Here is a 16574-nt window from a genome sequence, read left to right as displayed (position 1 = left end):
CTGAGGCGGCTAGGTGAAGTGATCTGGACTTAGAGATGATGGCTCCTCCTGTTCAAGTACCCTGTGCCCAACGGAGGGCTTCACAGCGGAATGGGCCATCCCCGCTTGAAAGTTCCCATTTGGCCTCCTGATTGTGGTTCGCCGCCCTGGCCGGGGCCTGCCTGACCACTACCCTTGATTCTGGATCTCCATGACCCCTCCTGGTCCTGGGCCTAATGCAGTCCCAGCAGTGGCCACCGGCACCCGGTGGTGCTGCTGAGACCACAGAGCTACCAACCATCTGATTGGCCAGCACCTCCCGGAGGCAGGACATTAGTCCGCAAGGGAGGGGAAGCCACAACCTCAAATAATTAACTGCCTGTGACCATAAAATCCAGTTGTGGTTTCCCAAGCCCGGGTTCAAGGTGCACAAATCCTTGAAGGTGGCAGGGCAGGATTGAGAAAGTGGTTCAAAAGGCCTAAAGAATCCTAGGTTTTATGAAGCGAGACAGGGAATGCGAGAACAAGGAGGTTATGATGAATATCCACAAATATTCCTTCCTTCCACCATCAACACTTAGCAGTGTGTAGCATCTACAAGATACATTGCAGCAACTCACTGAGCATCCTCAGGCAGCACCTTCTAAACCTACAACCGCCACCACCCAGGAGAAAATAAACAGATCCATGGGAACATAATGGGACGTTCCCCTCCAAGCCACACACCACCCTGACTTGGAAATATATCACCGTTCTTTCACTGTCTCTGGGTCAAAATCCGAGAACTCCCTCCCTAACAGCACAGTGGGTGTACCTACACCGCATGGACTGCACGGTTCGAGAAGGCAGCTCACCACCTCCTTCTCAAGGAGCAATTTGCGATACGCAATAAATACTGGTCTAGTTAGCAACGCGCACATCTGATGAATGAATTTTAAAAATACATTTATAAAACACTGAAATAGGCCTCCACTGGAGTATTATGTCGGTCCCAGACATCACACTTTCGGAAAGATGCAAAGGTTCGAGTGAAGGTGCAGAAAAGAATAACGAGAATGGTTCAGGAAATGAGGAACCTCAGTTATGTAGATAGATCGAAGAGACTGGAGGTGTTTTTCTTCGCGAAGAGAAGGTTGAGAGGAGATTGGATGGAGGTGTTCAAGAGATGTGGAATGTGCAGATAGAGAGAAAGTGTTCCCATTGACTGAAGTGTCGGGAAGCAGAGGGCACCGTTTTAAGATGATTGGCGAAAGAACCAATGGCGATATGAGGAAAAACACTCTCACAGTGATTGGTTAGGATCTGGAATGTACTGTCTGAGAGTGTGGTGGAGGCAGATTCACACAGCAAGTGGTTAGGATCTGGAATGCACTGTCTGAGAGTGTGGAGGAGACAGATTCACACAGCGAGCGGTTAGGATCTGGAATGTACTGTCTGAGAGTGTGGTGGAGACAGATTCACACAGCGAGTGGTTAGGATCTGGAATGCACTGTCTGAGAGTGTGGTGGAGGCAGATTCACACAGCGAGTGGTTAGGATCTGGAATGCACTGTCTGAGAGTGTGAAGGAGACAGATTCACACAACGAGTGGTTAGGATCTGGAATGCACTGTCTGAGAGTGTGGAGGAGACAGATTCACACAACGAGCGGTTAGGATCTGGAACGCTGTCTGAGAGTGTGGTGGAGACAGATTCCCACAGCGAGTGGCTAGGATCTGGAGTGCACTGTCTGAGAGTGTGGAGGAGACAGATTCACACAGCGAGTGGTTAGGATCTGGAATGCACTGTCTGAGGGTGTGGTGGAGGCAGATTCACACAGCGAGTGGTTAGGATCTGGAATGCACTGTCTGAGAGTGTGGAGGAGACAGATTCACACAGCGAGCGGTTAGGATCTGGAATGTACTGTCTGAGAGTGTGGTGGAGACAGATTCACACAGCGAGTGGTTAGGATCTGGAATGCACTGTCTGAGAGTGTGGTGGAGGCAGATTCACACAGCGAGTGGTTAGGATCTGGAATGCAGTGTCTGAGAGTGTGAAGGAGACAGATTCACACAACGAGTGGTTAGGATCTAGAATGCACTGTCTGAGAGTGTGGAGGAGACAGATTCACACAACGAGCGGTTAGGATCTGGAACGCTGTCTGAGAGTGTGGTGGAGACAGATTCCCACAGCGAGTGGCTAGGATCTGGAGTGCACTGTCTGATAGTGTGGAGGAGACAGATTCACACAACGAGTGGTTAGGATCTGGAATGTACTGTCTGAGAGTGTGGAGGAGGCAGATTCACACAGTGATTGGTTAGGATCTGGAATGTACTGTCTGAGAGTGTAGAGGAGACAGATTCACACAACGAGTGGTTAGGATCTGGAATGCACTGTCTGAGAGTGTGGTGGAGGCAGATTCCCACAGCGAGTGGTTAGGATCTGGAATGCACTGTCTGAGAGTGTGGTGGAGGCAGATTCCCACAGCGAGTGGTTAGGATCTGGAATGCACTGTCTGAGAGTGTGGAGGAGACAGATTCACACAACGAGTGGTTAGGATCTGGAATGCACTGTCTGAGAGTGTGGTGGAGGCAGATTCCCACAGCGAGTGGTTAGGATCTGGAATGCACTGTCTGAGAGTGTGGTGGAGGCAGATTCCCACAGCGAGTGGTTAGGATCTGGAATGCACTGTCTGAGAGTGTGGAGGAGACAGATTCACACAACGAGTGGTTAGGATCTGGAATGCACTATCTGAGAGTGTGAAGGAGACAGATTCACACAACGAGTGGTTAGGATCTGGAATGCACTGTCTGAGGGTGTGAAGGAGACAGACTCACACAACGAGCGGTTAGGATCTGGAACGCTGTCTGAGAGTGTGGTGGAGACAGATTCCCACAGCGAGTGGCTAGGATCTGGAGTGCACTGTCTGAGAGTGTGGAGGAGACAGATGCACACAACGAGTGGTTAGGATCTGGAATGTACTGTCTGAGAGTGTGGAGGAGGCAGATTCACACAGTGAGTGGTTAGGATCTGGAATGCACTGTCTGAGAGTGTGGTGGAGGCAGAGTCACACGGCGAGTGGTTAGGATCTGGAATGCACTGTCTGAGAGTGTGGTGGAGACAGATTCACACAGCGAGCGGTTAGGATCTGGAATGTACTGTCTGAGAGTGTGGTGGAGGCAGATTCACACAGCGAGTGGTTAGGATCTGGAATGCACTGTCTGAGAGTGTGGTGGAGACAGATTCACACAGCGAGTGGTTAGGATCTGGAATGTACTGTCTGAGAGTGTGGTGGAGACAGATTCACACAGCAAGTGGTTAGGACCTGGAATGCACTGTCTGAGAGTGTGGTGGATACAGATTCACACAATGTGTGGTTAGGATCTGGAATGCACTGTCTGAGAGTGTGGTGCAGACAGATTCACACAACGAGTGGTTAGGATCTGGAATGCACTGTCTGAGAGTGTGGAGGAGACAGATTCACACAACGAGCGGTTAGGATCTGGATCGCTGTCTGAGAGTGTGGAGGAGGCAGATTCACACAGTGAGTGGTTAGGATCTGGAATGCACTGTCTGAGAGTGTGGTGGTGACAGATTCACACAGCGAGCGATTATGATCTGGAATGCACTGTCTGAGAGTGTGGTGGAGACAGATTCACACAGCGAGTGGTTAGGATCTGGAATGTACTGTCTGAGAGTGTGGTGGAGACAGATTCACACAGCGAGTGGTTAGGACCTGGAATGCACTGTCTGAGAGTGTGGTGGAGGCAGATTCACACGGCGAGTGGTTAGGATCTGGAATGTAATGTCTGAGAGTGTGGTGGAGACAGATTCACACAGCGAGTGGTTAGGATCAGGAATGCACTGTCTGAGAGTGTGGTGGAGACAGATTCACACAGCGAGTGGTTAGGATTTGGAATGTACTGTCTGAGAGTGTGGTGGAGGCAGATTCACACAGCGAGTGGTTAGGATCTGGAATGTACTGTCTGAGAGTGTGGTGGAGGCAGATTCACACAGCGAGTGGTTCGGATCTGGAATGCACTGTCTGAGAGTGTGGTGGAGGCAGTTTCACACAGCGAGTGGTTAGGATCTGGAATGCACTGTCTGAGAGTGTGGTGGAGGCAGATTCACACAGCGAGTGGTTAGGATCTGTAATGTACTGTCTGTGAGTGTGGTGGAGGCAGATTCACACAGCGAGTGGTTAGGATCTGGAATGTACTGTCTGAGAGTGTGGTGGAGACAGATTCACACAGCGAGTGGTTAGGATCTGGAATGCACTGTCTGAGAGTGTGGTGGAGACAGATTCACACAGCGAGTGGTTAGGATCTGGAATGCACTGTCTGAGAGTGTGGTGGAGACAGATTCACACAGCGAGTGGTTAGGATCTGGAACGCTGTCTGAGAGTGTGGTGGAGACAGATTCACACAGCGAGTGGTTAGGATCTGGAATGCACTGTCTGAGAGTGTGGTGGAGACAGATTCACACAGCGAGTGGTTAGGATCTGGAATGTACTGTCTGAGAGTGTGGTGGAGACAGATTCACACAGCGAGTGGTTAGGATCTGGAACGCTGTCTGAGAGTGTGGTGGAGACAGATTCACACAGCGAGTGGTTAGGATCTGGAATGCGCTGTCTGAGAGTGTGGTGGAGACAGATTCACACAGCGAGTGGTTCGGATCTGGAATGCACTGTCTGAGAGTGTGGTGGAGACAGATTCACACAGCGAGTGGTTAGGATCTGGAATGTACTGTCTGAGAGTGTGGTGGAGGCAGATTCACACAGCGAGTGGTTAGGATCTGGAATGTACTGTCTGAGAGCTTGGTGGAGGCTGATTCAATCAATGCTTTGAAAAGGAATTTGGATAAGAAACTGAAGAAAACAATAATGCAGATCTGTAGGGAAAGGGCAGATTAGCCGAGGTGCTGATGTGGGCAGGTTAGACCAATTGGTCTCCTTCGATTATGTAGCCATTGTCTACTTTGCCTGTAGGAGCGCTGTCTGATGACGCTCCCAAACTGTAGATTTGTCAGTGGTTGTTTGCCACTGTTAGCTACTGTCAGGGCCGAGCAAAGAGGTAGGTTCCAAGTTGCCTCAACTGGAGCCGGAACCTAGCCCACACTGGCAGCATTAACTATGCCATACATTAGCCATGCTGCCAACTGAGCTGAGCGACCCCCTTTGATCCTATGCCTGTACATCTGTGTCTACGTGTATCGTGGTAATGTGAAAATAAAGCTGCCAGGGCAGAAGGATTTCCAACGGTGTACAATCCATCGAAGAGTTAATGCCTCCCACTGTCTTACATCAATGCTTGCTCACAGATTTTGTTTCGCACAAATATGAATCTGCCGTGATTCATACAACATTAGTGCATCATTATCTCTCCCCGTGATGCGATCCCTGATGCATGCTGAGTACTTCAAGTAATTTGTGACCTTTGAAAGATAATTATTTTTATGTGATACATTGGGTTTACAAGGACATCAACAATGTTAAGAAAACTTTGCTTTTCACAGTGTGGAACGATTTTATTAACAAATTTAATAATGCCGACGCAAAGTGCGAACTTGCATTGATGTAGATCTTTGAGAGATATCACAAAGGCCCCCACGTATATAATGAACTACTCAGAAGCACAGTCACTGTTTGTATGTATGTAAACACAGGACCAATTAGTAGACAGTGAGATCCCACAGGCATCAATGAGCTGGAGTCTCAACTTCTCTGTTCCTGTGTTGAGTATTGACCAGGCTTCAGAGAAGCTCCCTGGTCCTTGTTAAAAAGGATCTTTAAGATGCAATTGAGCTACATAATTTAACACCCTGGGCGGGATACTCTGTCGGCCAACGCCAGAATCGCGAAACGCGATTGGGCAGAGAATCGGTTTTGACGCCGAACCCGTGGCAAGCGCCGGGTTTACGCCAAATCGCAATTCTCCGTTGTCTCGACAGCGGCGTCCATGCGTACCACTCCACATGTACAGTAAATGCCGTTGGCATATCATTAGCGGGTCTGGCCCGGTATTCTCCGGGGCTTCCGCGATTCTCCGCCTCCACCGCGGGGAATTCCCGACGGCGAAGTTCACTTGTGCTTTCAAACATCGTGAAACAGGCACCGTGGCTGATGAGGGGAGGGGAGGGGGTGGGGTGGGGTGGGGGGTGGGGGGGGGGGTGGGGGGGTGTGTACGGAAAGTGTCCACCATCGGCATAGTTTGCTGCCAGTTGTTCCGCAGGCCGGGGGGGGGCTTCTGCCAGGGCCAGAGGATGTAACAGGGGGGTGGCCAGAAGGTGGGCTGTGGGGTCGGGATGGATGAACACCATTGCCGCAGCCTGTGAGGCAGCCATGAGGCTGCGCATGCCGCGACTGCCCACTGTGAACCTACCAGCACAGGTCAAAGGGGTGTCCCTCCCAGGCCGCACCCTTGGCACCCTCTGGCCCTGGATGACCCAGGTGTGGGTGCGCTCCAGCGTAATCAGTGCCATCTTGTTGGCTGGGATGAGTGTGTGTGTGGGGAGTGGAGTGCTAATGTACAGCCGCAGCATGTCAGCCTCTCGGGTGCCAATCCCAACCCCGGCTAATCCAACACTATTTTCCATTGGAATCAATTGTGTTCCAAGTAGCGCCGGAGCGAACCCATTAGCGGTTGATGAATTGATCCAGGTGTGGCGCCAGTTTTGCTGTCGTAGAAGTCCACGAATCCTGCCCCAGAGTCAACACTTGGTTTCAAGGCCGGAGAATCCAGCTGCCTATATCTATAAGGTGACTGCTATAACCCTACAGGAGGTCCAGCGATCTGCCACTTCACAGTTTTTATGAACTCACCTGAGTACGATTCACCCAGATGAGGGGGGCAGGACTAACCCCCCCTTTTCCTAGGACTGATGGGACATAAACCACCCCGGCCCGGGTGTGGGCCGAGAGCTGGAGACTCTTCGGGGAGTAGGAAGTGTAAATCCTAAGGACAAGAAATCGAAACATTTCCACAGTCGTCCTTTCCAAGGGGTCAATTGCCTGAGACCTTACGGTGACCATTTATACGCAATGCAGGACACGTTGGAGACAATCCTACCCTCACTTGTGACCTCTAAACTCTTTCTTGTCCTTTGATGATTTATTAACAGTATCATAGTCAATGTTCACCTGAACCGTTCTTTCCTTCTTTTAGGCTACAAATTCATCATCTCTTTTTTCACATCCCCCCCCCCATGGCCCCACCCCTCCCTATCTCTGTAACCTCCTCCAGCCCTACTTTCCGCCAAGGTCTCTGTGCTTTTTCCGTTCTGACCTCTTGTGCATCCCGGATTTTCCTCATTCCACAAACGGCAGCCCAGAATCCCACCATCCAGACTTAGGCTCTGGGATCCCTTCCTTAAACCCTAGTCGCCAAGCTATCGCCTCCCCTGATTGATCATTCCCAAGCACCCCTGTTTGTTGGTTTTCTGGCCGCTAGACAGTCTGTCCGGCTGATGGGCGAGAAACAGAATTGAACACCAATAATGAGGACGTCTCCTTATGTTGGGCGTGACCGCCCTAGACCTCTGACAATAAACAACTTGGGCGGACTATGTCTTTGAACAATTGGCTCGTTCAACCATCTAAGTGCAGCAGATGTGACTAGCACTGTTGCTTCACAGCTCCAGGGTCCCAGGTTCATTCCTGGCTTGGGTTACTGTCTTGTGCGGAGTCTGCACGTTCTCCCCGTGTCTGCGTGGGTTTCCTCCGGGTGCCCCGATTTCCTACCACAGTCCAAAGACGGGCAGCACGGGGCAGCACGGTAGCATAGTGGTTTAGCACTGTGGCTTCACAGCGCCAGGGTCCCAGGTTCGATTCCCTGCTGGGTCACTGTCTGTGTGGAGTCTGCACGTTCTCCCTGTGTCTGCGTGGGTTTCCTCCGGGCGCTCCGGTTTCCTCCCACAGTCCAAAGATGTGCTGGTTAGGTGGATTGGACATGCTGAATTGCCCTTAATGTCCAAAAAGGTTAGGAGGGGTTATTGGGTTAGGAGGATAGGGTGGAAGTGAGGGTTTAAGTGGGTCGGTGCAGACTCGATGGGCCGAATGGCCTCCTTCTGCACTGTATGTTCTATGTGCAGGTTAGGTGGATTGGCCATGCGAAATTGCCTTTAGTGTCCAAAAATGTTTGGGTGGGGTCGCTGGGCTACGGGATGGGGGTGTGGGTTTGGGTAGGGTGTTCTTTCCAAGAGCCAGTGCAGAGTCGATGGGCTGAATGGCCTTCTTCCGCACTGTAGATTCTATGATTCATCTGACCTCTCCAAACTCTGAGGCTGCATTTCCATCCTGAGGTCAAGGTTTGGAACCCACTGCCTGAGAGTACAGGGAGGAGGATTCGATCATGACTCTCCAAAGGGAATTGGATAATTATTGGAGTATCTGCAGGGCTACGGGGGAAAGGTGGGGGAGTGCAGCTCGCCGAGTTGCTCTTGCAGATAGCCAGCACGCACACAACGGGCCAAATGGCCCCGCTCCCGAGCTGGGGCTATGATTCCACATTTCAGGAAAGAGGCAAGGGGATTTCCCACCGATCCAGTATTGTCGACGCTCCCTATTTCCCATGAGAATCATGTGCCCTCATTAGGGTAGCCTTGGCATGCCCCAGCACTGGTAAGCACGTGGATTTACACTAGTATGCACACGCATGTGCAAACGTCTAAATATTGATGCCATTTTACATGCCTGCTCATGTGGGTATGTTGTTCAGTGAATTCTTGGAATTACTAGCAAGTCCAAATGGTTGTTTAGCGCAGGGCTAAATCGCTGGCTTTGAAAGCAGACCAAGGCAGGCCAGCAGCACGGTTCGATTCCGTACCAGACTCCCCGAACAGGCGCCGGAATGGGGCAACTAGGGGCTTTTCACAGCAACTTCATTTGAAGCCTACTTGTGACAATAAGCGATTTTCATTTCATTTCAAATGTCCAATATCGCCAGCACTTCAGGCAGCCAAATACAAATTCATTTAATTCTACTCCCCATGGGGTAATATTTATGCAACTATTACAATTGCCGCAATTGCACTAACCATCACGTCATTTGATTCCCTCCACTTCAAAGGCTACAATTGGACATCAATAAACTCCTCGATACCCGACTGCCCTCGCTCATCGAATTATGCAGTGCAGAAGGAGGCCCTTCAGTCCATCGCACCTGTGCTGGCTCTTTGGTCCCACTCTTCGGTCGCACCCCTGCAATTCTTCCCGTTCAAGTATATTTGAATTCCCCTTGTGAAAGTTACTTGGCAAATGCTTCCGTCATCTTTTTTCAGGCATCGCCATCAGACCTCACCGTGTGAAACAAAAATTCCTCTTGTGGGAGAATGGAGAACTCGGGGTCACTGTTTGAAAATCAGGGGTCGCCCCTTTAAGACGGAGGTGAGGTGAATATTTTCACTCACTGGGCTGCGAGCCTCTGGAATTCTCTTCCTGAAAGGCAGTGGGACAGAATCTTTGAATATTTTCGAGGCAGAGGTGGATAGATTTCTTGGTGACCAAGGGGGGTGAAAGGTCATCGGGGTGGGCGGGATGCAGATTGAGGTGACTAACAGATCAACCGTTGACCTTATTAAATGGCGTAGAAGGCTCGAGGGGCTGAATGGCCTGCTCCTTGTTCATATGCCCGTACGTTCTCTCATGTACCACTTCACCTCTGCCAAACACCTCAAAACTGTGATTTCTTAGCCACATGTTTTGTGCCTTGTGTGGGCGAATAGGGTTCCCAAGCTGGAGAAAGTAATTGTGGTGACCTTCCCCTTAGAGACCATTCTTCAATCACAGGCCATGGGCTGTGACTGCAGGCAGCAGAGACAACCAGTGAGAAGAGAATAACACAGGTCGTTTCAACCAGGGTTCATCGGTTAATCATCAGGATAGCTGGTGTAATCTTTCATGTTCGTTCAATGGTGGCATGATGGCTAGCACTGCTGCTTCACAGCGGCAGGAACCCAGGTTGGATTCCGGCCTGTGTGGAGTTTGTACGTTCACAGAATCATAGAAGCTACAGTGTAGAAGGAGGCCATTCGGCCCATCGAGTCTGCACCGGCCCTTTGGAAAGAGCGCCCCATCCGAGCCCACACCTCCACCCATCCCCGTAACCCAGTAACCCCACCCAACCCAACCTTTTCAGACACCTAAGGGCGATTTAGCCTGGCCAATCCACCTAACCTGCACGTCTTTGGACGGTGGGAGGAAACCGGAGCACCCGGAGGAAACCCACGCAGACACGGGGAGAAAGTGCAAACTCCGCACAGACAGTAACCCAAGCCGGGGATCGAAGAGTAGTTAACCCCGGCATCCTGATATTTTCCCTCAACCAAAATCATAAACGCAGATGATCTAACCTTTCAGAGTAAAGGTAAAGTCGCCATTGTCCGCACTGCTATTTACGAGAGCTTGCTGCGCGCAAATCGAGTTTCCTGCAGTGCGACTACACTTCAAAGAGTTTCCTCATTGACTCTAAAGTATTTTGGGGTAAGCTGCGGCTGTGAAAAGCGGTAGAAATTATCCAATTTCTTCCAGAAGAAAATACTAAAAAAACATCAGAGGAGTTCAAAATGACATAAACACGGAACATTGAGATTCTGAATGTTTATTTGAAATGAAATGAAATGAAAATCGCTTATTGTCATAAGTAGGCTTCAAATGAAGTTACTGTGAAAAACCCCTTGTCGCCACATTCCGGCGCCTGTTCGGGAAGGCTGGTACGGGAATTGAACCGTGCTGCTGGCCTGCCTTGGTCTGCTTTCAAAGGCCAGCGCTTAGCCCTGGGTGGAGTTGATAAATCGCAACAACGTGACCCCACAACACCAGAAAGAGGAAAGTCAGAAAACCGGTGTGCAGCGAGAGGTGTATCAAAGCACCTTTGTTCAATGCTGAGTCCGCTCGGGAGAGGGGGAGGCGGGAACAGGAGAAAATAGCACGATCAAAGGGGGTCAACTTTGAACCGACACCGGGAACAAAGAAGTTACCGCCAGAGGAAACTTTGATGACCCATCAAGCACGTTGTGGCGGAGACGAGGCATCAGTGAGAAGACAGCCATTTTCATCTGTCAATCTGAGCATTAACCTACCTTTCCCTCTTGTGACGAAGTGATGCACAAGGCTGCTTGAGGGGAAGAAAGATAAGAAAGGAAAGGCACACAGCCTGACAGTGTCTTTCACAACCTCAGGGACGTCCCCTGGCGCCTCACAGCCACTGAGGTAACTTTGAAGTGTAGTCACTGTTGCATCATGGGAAACGCGGCAGCTAATTTGTGCACAGCAGAATCCCGCAACATCAATGATAGAAGAGCCCAGGTTTGTTTTAGTGGTGTTGGCTGAGGAATGCACATTGGTTAGGATTCCAGGGCAATCTCCCCAGCTCTGCTTTGGCACTATACCATGCAAACTTTCATTTTCACCCACCTTAGCTTAACGTCCCATCTGAAGGGGAGTAAAAAAATTTTTTAAACTTACTGTAGGGAGTTTCCAGCTGAATCCGGTCTGAGTGAGGACAGAGTGACTGCTGGGTAAGTAGTAAAGATTTAAATTGTTTGTGCAGCTGATTGCTGTTTTTGTGTGGGGCGCAGTGGTTGCTGGTTAAGTGTTTTATTTTTACCTGTATTTACGTTGGGCAGTTTCTAAACTCTAGACACTACACTTGTAGTGTCCCCCACCCTTCCACCTCCTTTAACCTAAGGGGTAGAGTGAATAGACAGGTAAGCTCTTTCTTTCTTTTCTTTTTTTATCTAGCGGGGATGGCAGGGCAGGCAAGTGCAATGTTCCTCCTGCAGAATGTTTGAGGTGAGGGGACGCCGTCAGTGTCCCTGCTGATTTCATCTGTGGGAAGTGCACCCATCTCCAGCTCCTCAGAAACCGCATTAGGTAACGGGAGCTGGAGCTGGATGAACTTCAGATCATTCGGGAGGCAGAGGTGGTCATAGATAGAAGCTTCAGGGATGTAGTTACTCCGAAGAATAAAGATAGATGGGTGACGGTGAGAGGGGCTGGGGAGGAAGCAGTCAGTACAGGGATCCCCTGTGGTCGTTCCCCTTAGTAACAAGTATGCCGCTTCGGATACTGTTGTGGGGGACGACTTACCAGGGGTAAGCCATGGGGTACAGGTCTCTGGCACAGAATCTGTCCCTGTTGCTCCGAAGGGAAGGGGGAGAGAGGAGTAGAGCATTAGTCATTGGAGACTCCATAGTTAGGGGGATAGATAGGAGATTCTGTGGGAACGAGAGAGACTCACGGTTGGTGTGTTGCCTCCCAGGTGCCAGGGTCCGTGATGTCTCGGATCGTGTTTTCGGGATCCTTAAGGGGGGAGGGGGAGCAGCCCCAAGTCGTGGTCCACATAGGTACCAATGACATAGGTAGGAAAAGGGATAGGGATGTAAGGCAGGAATTCAGGGAGCTAGGGTGGAAACTTGGATCGAGGACAAACAGAGTTATTATCTCTGGGTTGTTACCCATGCCACGTGATAGCGAGACGAGGAATAGGGAGAGAGAGGAGTTGAACACGTGGCTACAGGGATGGTGCAGGAGGGAGGATTTCAGATTTCTGGATAATTGGGGCTCATTCTGGGGTCGGTGGGACCTCTAAAAACGGGATGGTCTACACTGGACCAGAGGGGTACCAATATCCTGGGGGGGGAAATTTGCGAATGCTCTTCGGGAGGGTTTAAACTAGTTCAGCAGGGGATTGGGAACCTGAATTGTAGCTCCAGTATACAGGAGGGTTGAGAGTAGTGAGGTCATGAGTAAGGTTTCAAAGTTACAGGAGTGTACTGGCAGGCAGGTAGGTGGTTTAAAGTGTGTCTTCTTCAATGCCAGGAGCATCCGGAATAAGGTGGGTGAACTTGCGGCATGGGTTGGTACCTAGGACTTCGATGTTGTGGCCATTTCGGAGACATGGATAGAGCAGGGACAGGAATGGTTGTTGCAGATGCCGGGGTTTAGATATTTCAGTAAGCTCAGGGAAGGTGGTAAAAGAGGGGGAGGGGTGCCATTGTTAGTCAAGGACAGTATTACGGTGGCAGAAAGGACGTTTGATGAGGACTCGTCTACTGAGGTAGTATGGGGCTGAGGTTAGAAACAGGAAAGGAGAGTTCACCCTGTTAGGGGTTTTCTATAGGCCTCTGAAAAATTCCAGAGGATGTAGAGGAAAGGATTGCAAAGATGATTCTGGATAGGAGCGAACGCAACAGGGTAGTTGTTATGGGGGACTTTAACTTTCCAAATATTGACTGGAAACGCTATAGTTTGAGTACTTTAGATGGGTCCGTTTTTGTCCAATGTGTGCAGGAGGGTTTCCTGACACAGTATGTAAATAGACCAACGAGAGGCGAGGCTATATTGGATTTGGTACTGGGTAATGAACCAGGACAGGTGTTAGATTTGGAGGTAGGTGAGCACTTTGGTGATAGTGACCACAATTCGATTATGTTTACTTTAGTGATGGAAAGGGATAGGTATATACTGCAGGGCAAGAGTTATATCTGGGGGAAAGGCAACTATGATGCGATGAGGCAAAACTTAGGATGCATCGGATGGAGAGGAAAACTGCAGGGGATGGGCACAATGGAAATGTGGAGCTTGTTCAAGGAACAGCTACTGCGTGTCCTTGATAAGTATGTACCTGTCAGGCAGGGAGGAAGTGGTCGAGCAAGGGAACCGTGGTTTACTAAAGCAGTCAAAACACTTGTCAAGAGGAAGAAGGAGGCTTATGTAAAGATGAGACATGAAGGTTCAGTTAGGGCGCTCGAGAGTTACAAGTTAGCTAGGAAGGATTTAAAGAGAGCTAAGAGCCAGGAGGGGACATGAGAAGTCTTTGGCAGGTAGGATCAAGGATAACCCTAAAGCTTTCTATAGATATGTCAGGAATAAAAGAATGACTAGGGTAAGAGTAGGGCCAGTCAAGGACAGTAATGGGAAGTTGTGCGTGGAGTCCTAGGAGATAGGAGAGGTGCTAAATGAATATTTTTCGTCAGTATTCACACAGGAAAAAGACAATGTTGTCGAGGAGAATACTGAGATTCAGGCTACTAGACTAGAAGGGCTTGAAGTTCATAAGGAAGAGGTGTTAGCAATTCTGGAAAGTGTGTGAAAATAGATAAGTCCCCTGGGCCAGATGGGATTTATCCTAGGATTCTCTGGGAAGATAGGGAGGAGATTGCTGAGCCTTTGGCTTTGATCTTTAAGTCATCTTTGTCTACAGGAATAGTGCCAGAAGACTGGAGGATAGCAAATGTTGTCCCCCTTGTTCAAGAAGGGGAGTAGAGACAACCCCGATAACTAAAGACCAGTGAGCCTTATTTCTGTTGTGGGCAAAATCTTGGAAAGGTTAATAAGAGATAGGATGTATAATCATCTAGAAAGGAATCATTTGATTAGAGATAGTTAACACGGTTTGGTGAAGGGTAGGTCGTGCCTCACAAACCTTATTGAGTTCTTTGAGAAGGTGACCAAACAGGTGGATGAGGGTAAAGCAGTTGATGTGGTGTATCTGGATTTCAGTAAAGCGTTTGATAAGGTTCCCCACGATAGGCCACTGCAGAAAATACGGAGGCATGGGATTCAGGGTGATTTAGCAGTTTGGATCAGAAATTGGGTAGCTGGAAGAAGACAAAGGGTGCTGGTTGATGGGAAATGTTCAGACTGGAGTCCAGTTACTAGTGGTGTACCACAAGGATCTGATTTGGGGCCCCTGCTGTTTGTCATTTTTATAAATGAACTGGAGGAGGGCATTCTCATGTCCCTCAGCCTTCTCTCATAAGATCTTCCCTCCATACCAGGCAACATACTGGTAAATCTCCTCTGCAACCCTTTCCAATGCTTCCACGTCCACGTAGAAGGATGGGTGAGTAAATTTGCAGATGACACTAAAGTCGGTGGAGTTGTGGGACAGTGCGAAAGGATGTTACAAGTTACAGAGGGACATAGATAAGCTGCAGCGCTGGGCTGAGAAATGGCAAATGGAGTTTAATGCAGAAAAATGTAAGGTGATTCATTTTGGAAGGAATAACAGGAAGACAGAGTACTGGGCTAATGGTATGATTCTTGGCAGAGTGGATGAGCAGAGAGATCTCGTTGTCCATGTACATAGATCCCTGAAAGTTGCCACCCAGGTTGAGAGGGTTGTTAAGAAGGCATACGGTGTGTTAGCTTTTATTGGTAGAGGGATTGAGTTTCGGAGCCATGAGGTCATGTTGCAGCTGTACAAAACTCTGCTGCGGCCGCATTTGGAGTATTGCGTGCAATTCTGGTCACCGCATTATAGGAAGGACGTGGAAGCATTGGAAAGGGTGCAGAGGAGATTTACCAGTATGTTGCCTGGTATGGAGGGAAGATCTTATGAGGAAAGGCTGAGGGACATGAGGCTGTTTTCGTTAGAGGAGAAGGTTAACAGGTGACTTAATTGAGGCATACAAGATGATCAGAGGATTGGATAGGGTGGACAGTGAGAGCCTTTTTCCTCGAATGGTGATGTCTAGCACGAGGGGACATAACTTTAAATTGAGGGGGAGATAGTGTGGTGATACACCACTGTACCTCCCTACCATTGTACATAGTATATAATAGTTGTGCGTAACGTGGCCCTGTAATACTGTGTATTGTACTGTAACTCTGCGTTTGGAGGAATTTTGTGAGGTTCACGTCATGGTCCTGCTGGTTGTGGCCGCAGATGGTGACGTTGTCCAGATACGGGAAGGGTAGCCCGCAGTCTGTTCTGGTCCACCATTCGGTCCATCTGCCGTTGGAAGACCGAGACTCCATTGGTGACCTGGCCCCCCTCTGGGGCCCCTGCCGCCCCCCGCCCCGCAGCCTCCACCCCACTCCCTCTCTGCTCCCGTCGATCCCTCGGTCTGTTACTACTCCGTGCCAGCCGCTGTCATCCCGCAGTTTCGCCTCGAGCCAGCCGAAGTGGTGGGGGAAGTCATGCCGCCTCGCGACCCAACACCACCGACCGCACGGATACCACCGGACACTACCTCAGCGCCGCAGCTCCGACGTTCAAAGAGATCGACCAAACCCATCGTTCGTCTCGACCTTTGACGACACGGAACCTCCTGATGGACTCTGTTCACTGCTCCAAATTTTTCACCCCGGACTTCCTTCTAAACAAGGGGTGAATGTGGTGATACACCACTGTACCTCCCTACCATTGTACATAGTATATAATAGTTGTGCGTAACGTGGCCCTGTAATACTGTGTATTGTACTGTAACTCTGCAGAGGTTCGGTCACTGGTAGGTTAACCCGACCTGGCTACGGAGAGCTCCGCCTTAGCCACTCCCCCGGGGGTCAGTATAAGAACCTCTTCTGGGACAGGCCCCATTCTGTCTGGGGTCGTCTGTGTCGGGTAAGCCTCCCATGTAGGTATATTAAAGCCTCAGTTAAAGTCTCACATGTCTTTGTGGTTCTTGACGCTTAGCGCATCAGATAGATAAAGGACAGATGTCAGAGGTAGGTTCTTTACTCAGAGAGTAGTAAGGGCGTGGAATGCCCTGCCTGCAACAGTAGTGGACTCGCCCAACACTAAGGGCATTCAAATGGTCATTGGATAGATGTATGGATGATAAGGGAATAGTGTAGATGGGTTTTAGAGTGATTTCACAGGTCGGCGCGTCGTCG

This window comes from Scyliorhinus torazame, chromosome 1, assembly GCF_047496885.1.
Source record: "Scyliorhinus torazame isolate Kashiwa2021f chromosome 1, sScyTor2.1, whole genome shotgun sequence".
Classification (NCBI taxonomy): Eukaryota; Metazoa; Chordata; class Chondrichthyes; order Carcharhiniformes; family Scyliorhinidae; genus Scyliorhinus; species Scyliorhinus torazame.
The sequence above is the reverse complement of the archived record's forward strand: the minus strand, read 5'-3'. Positions refer to the sequence as shown.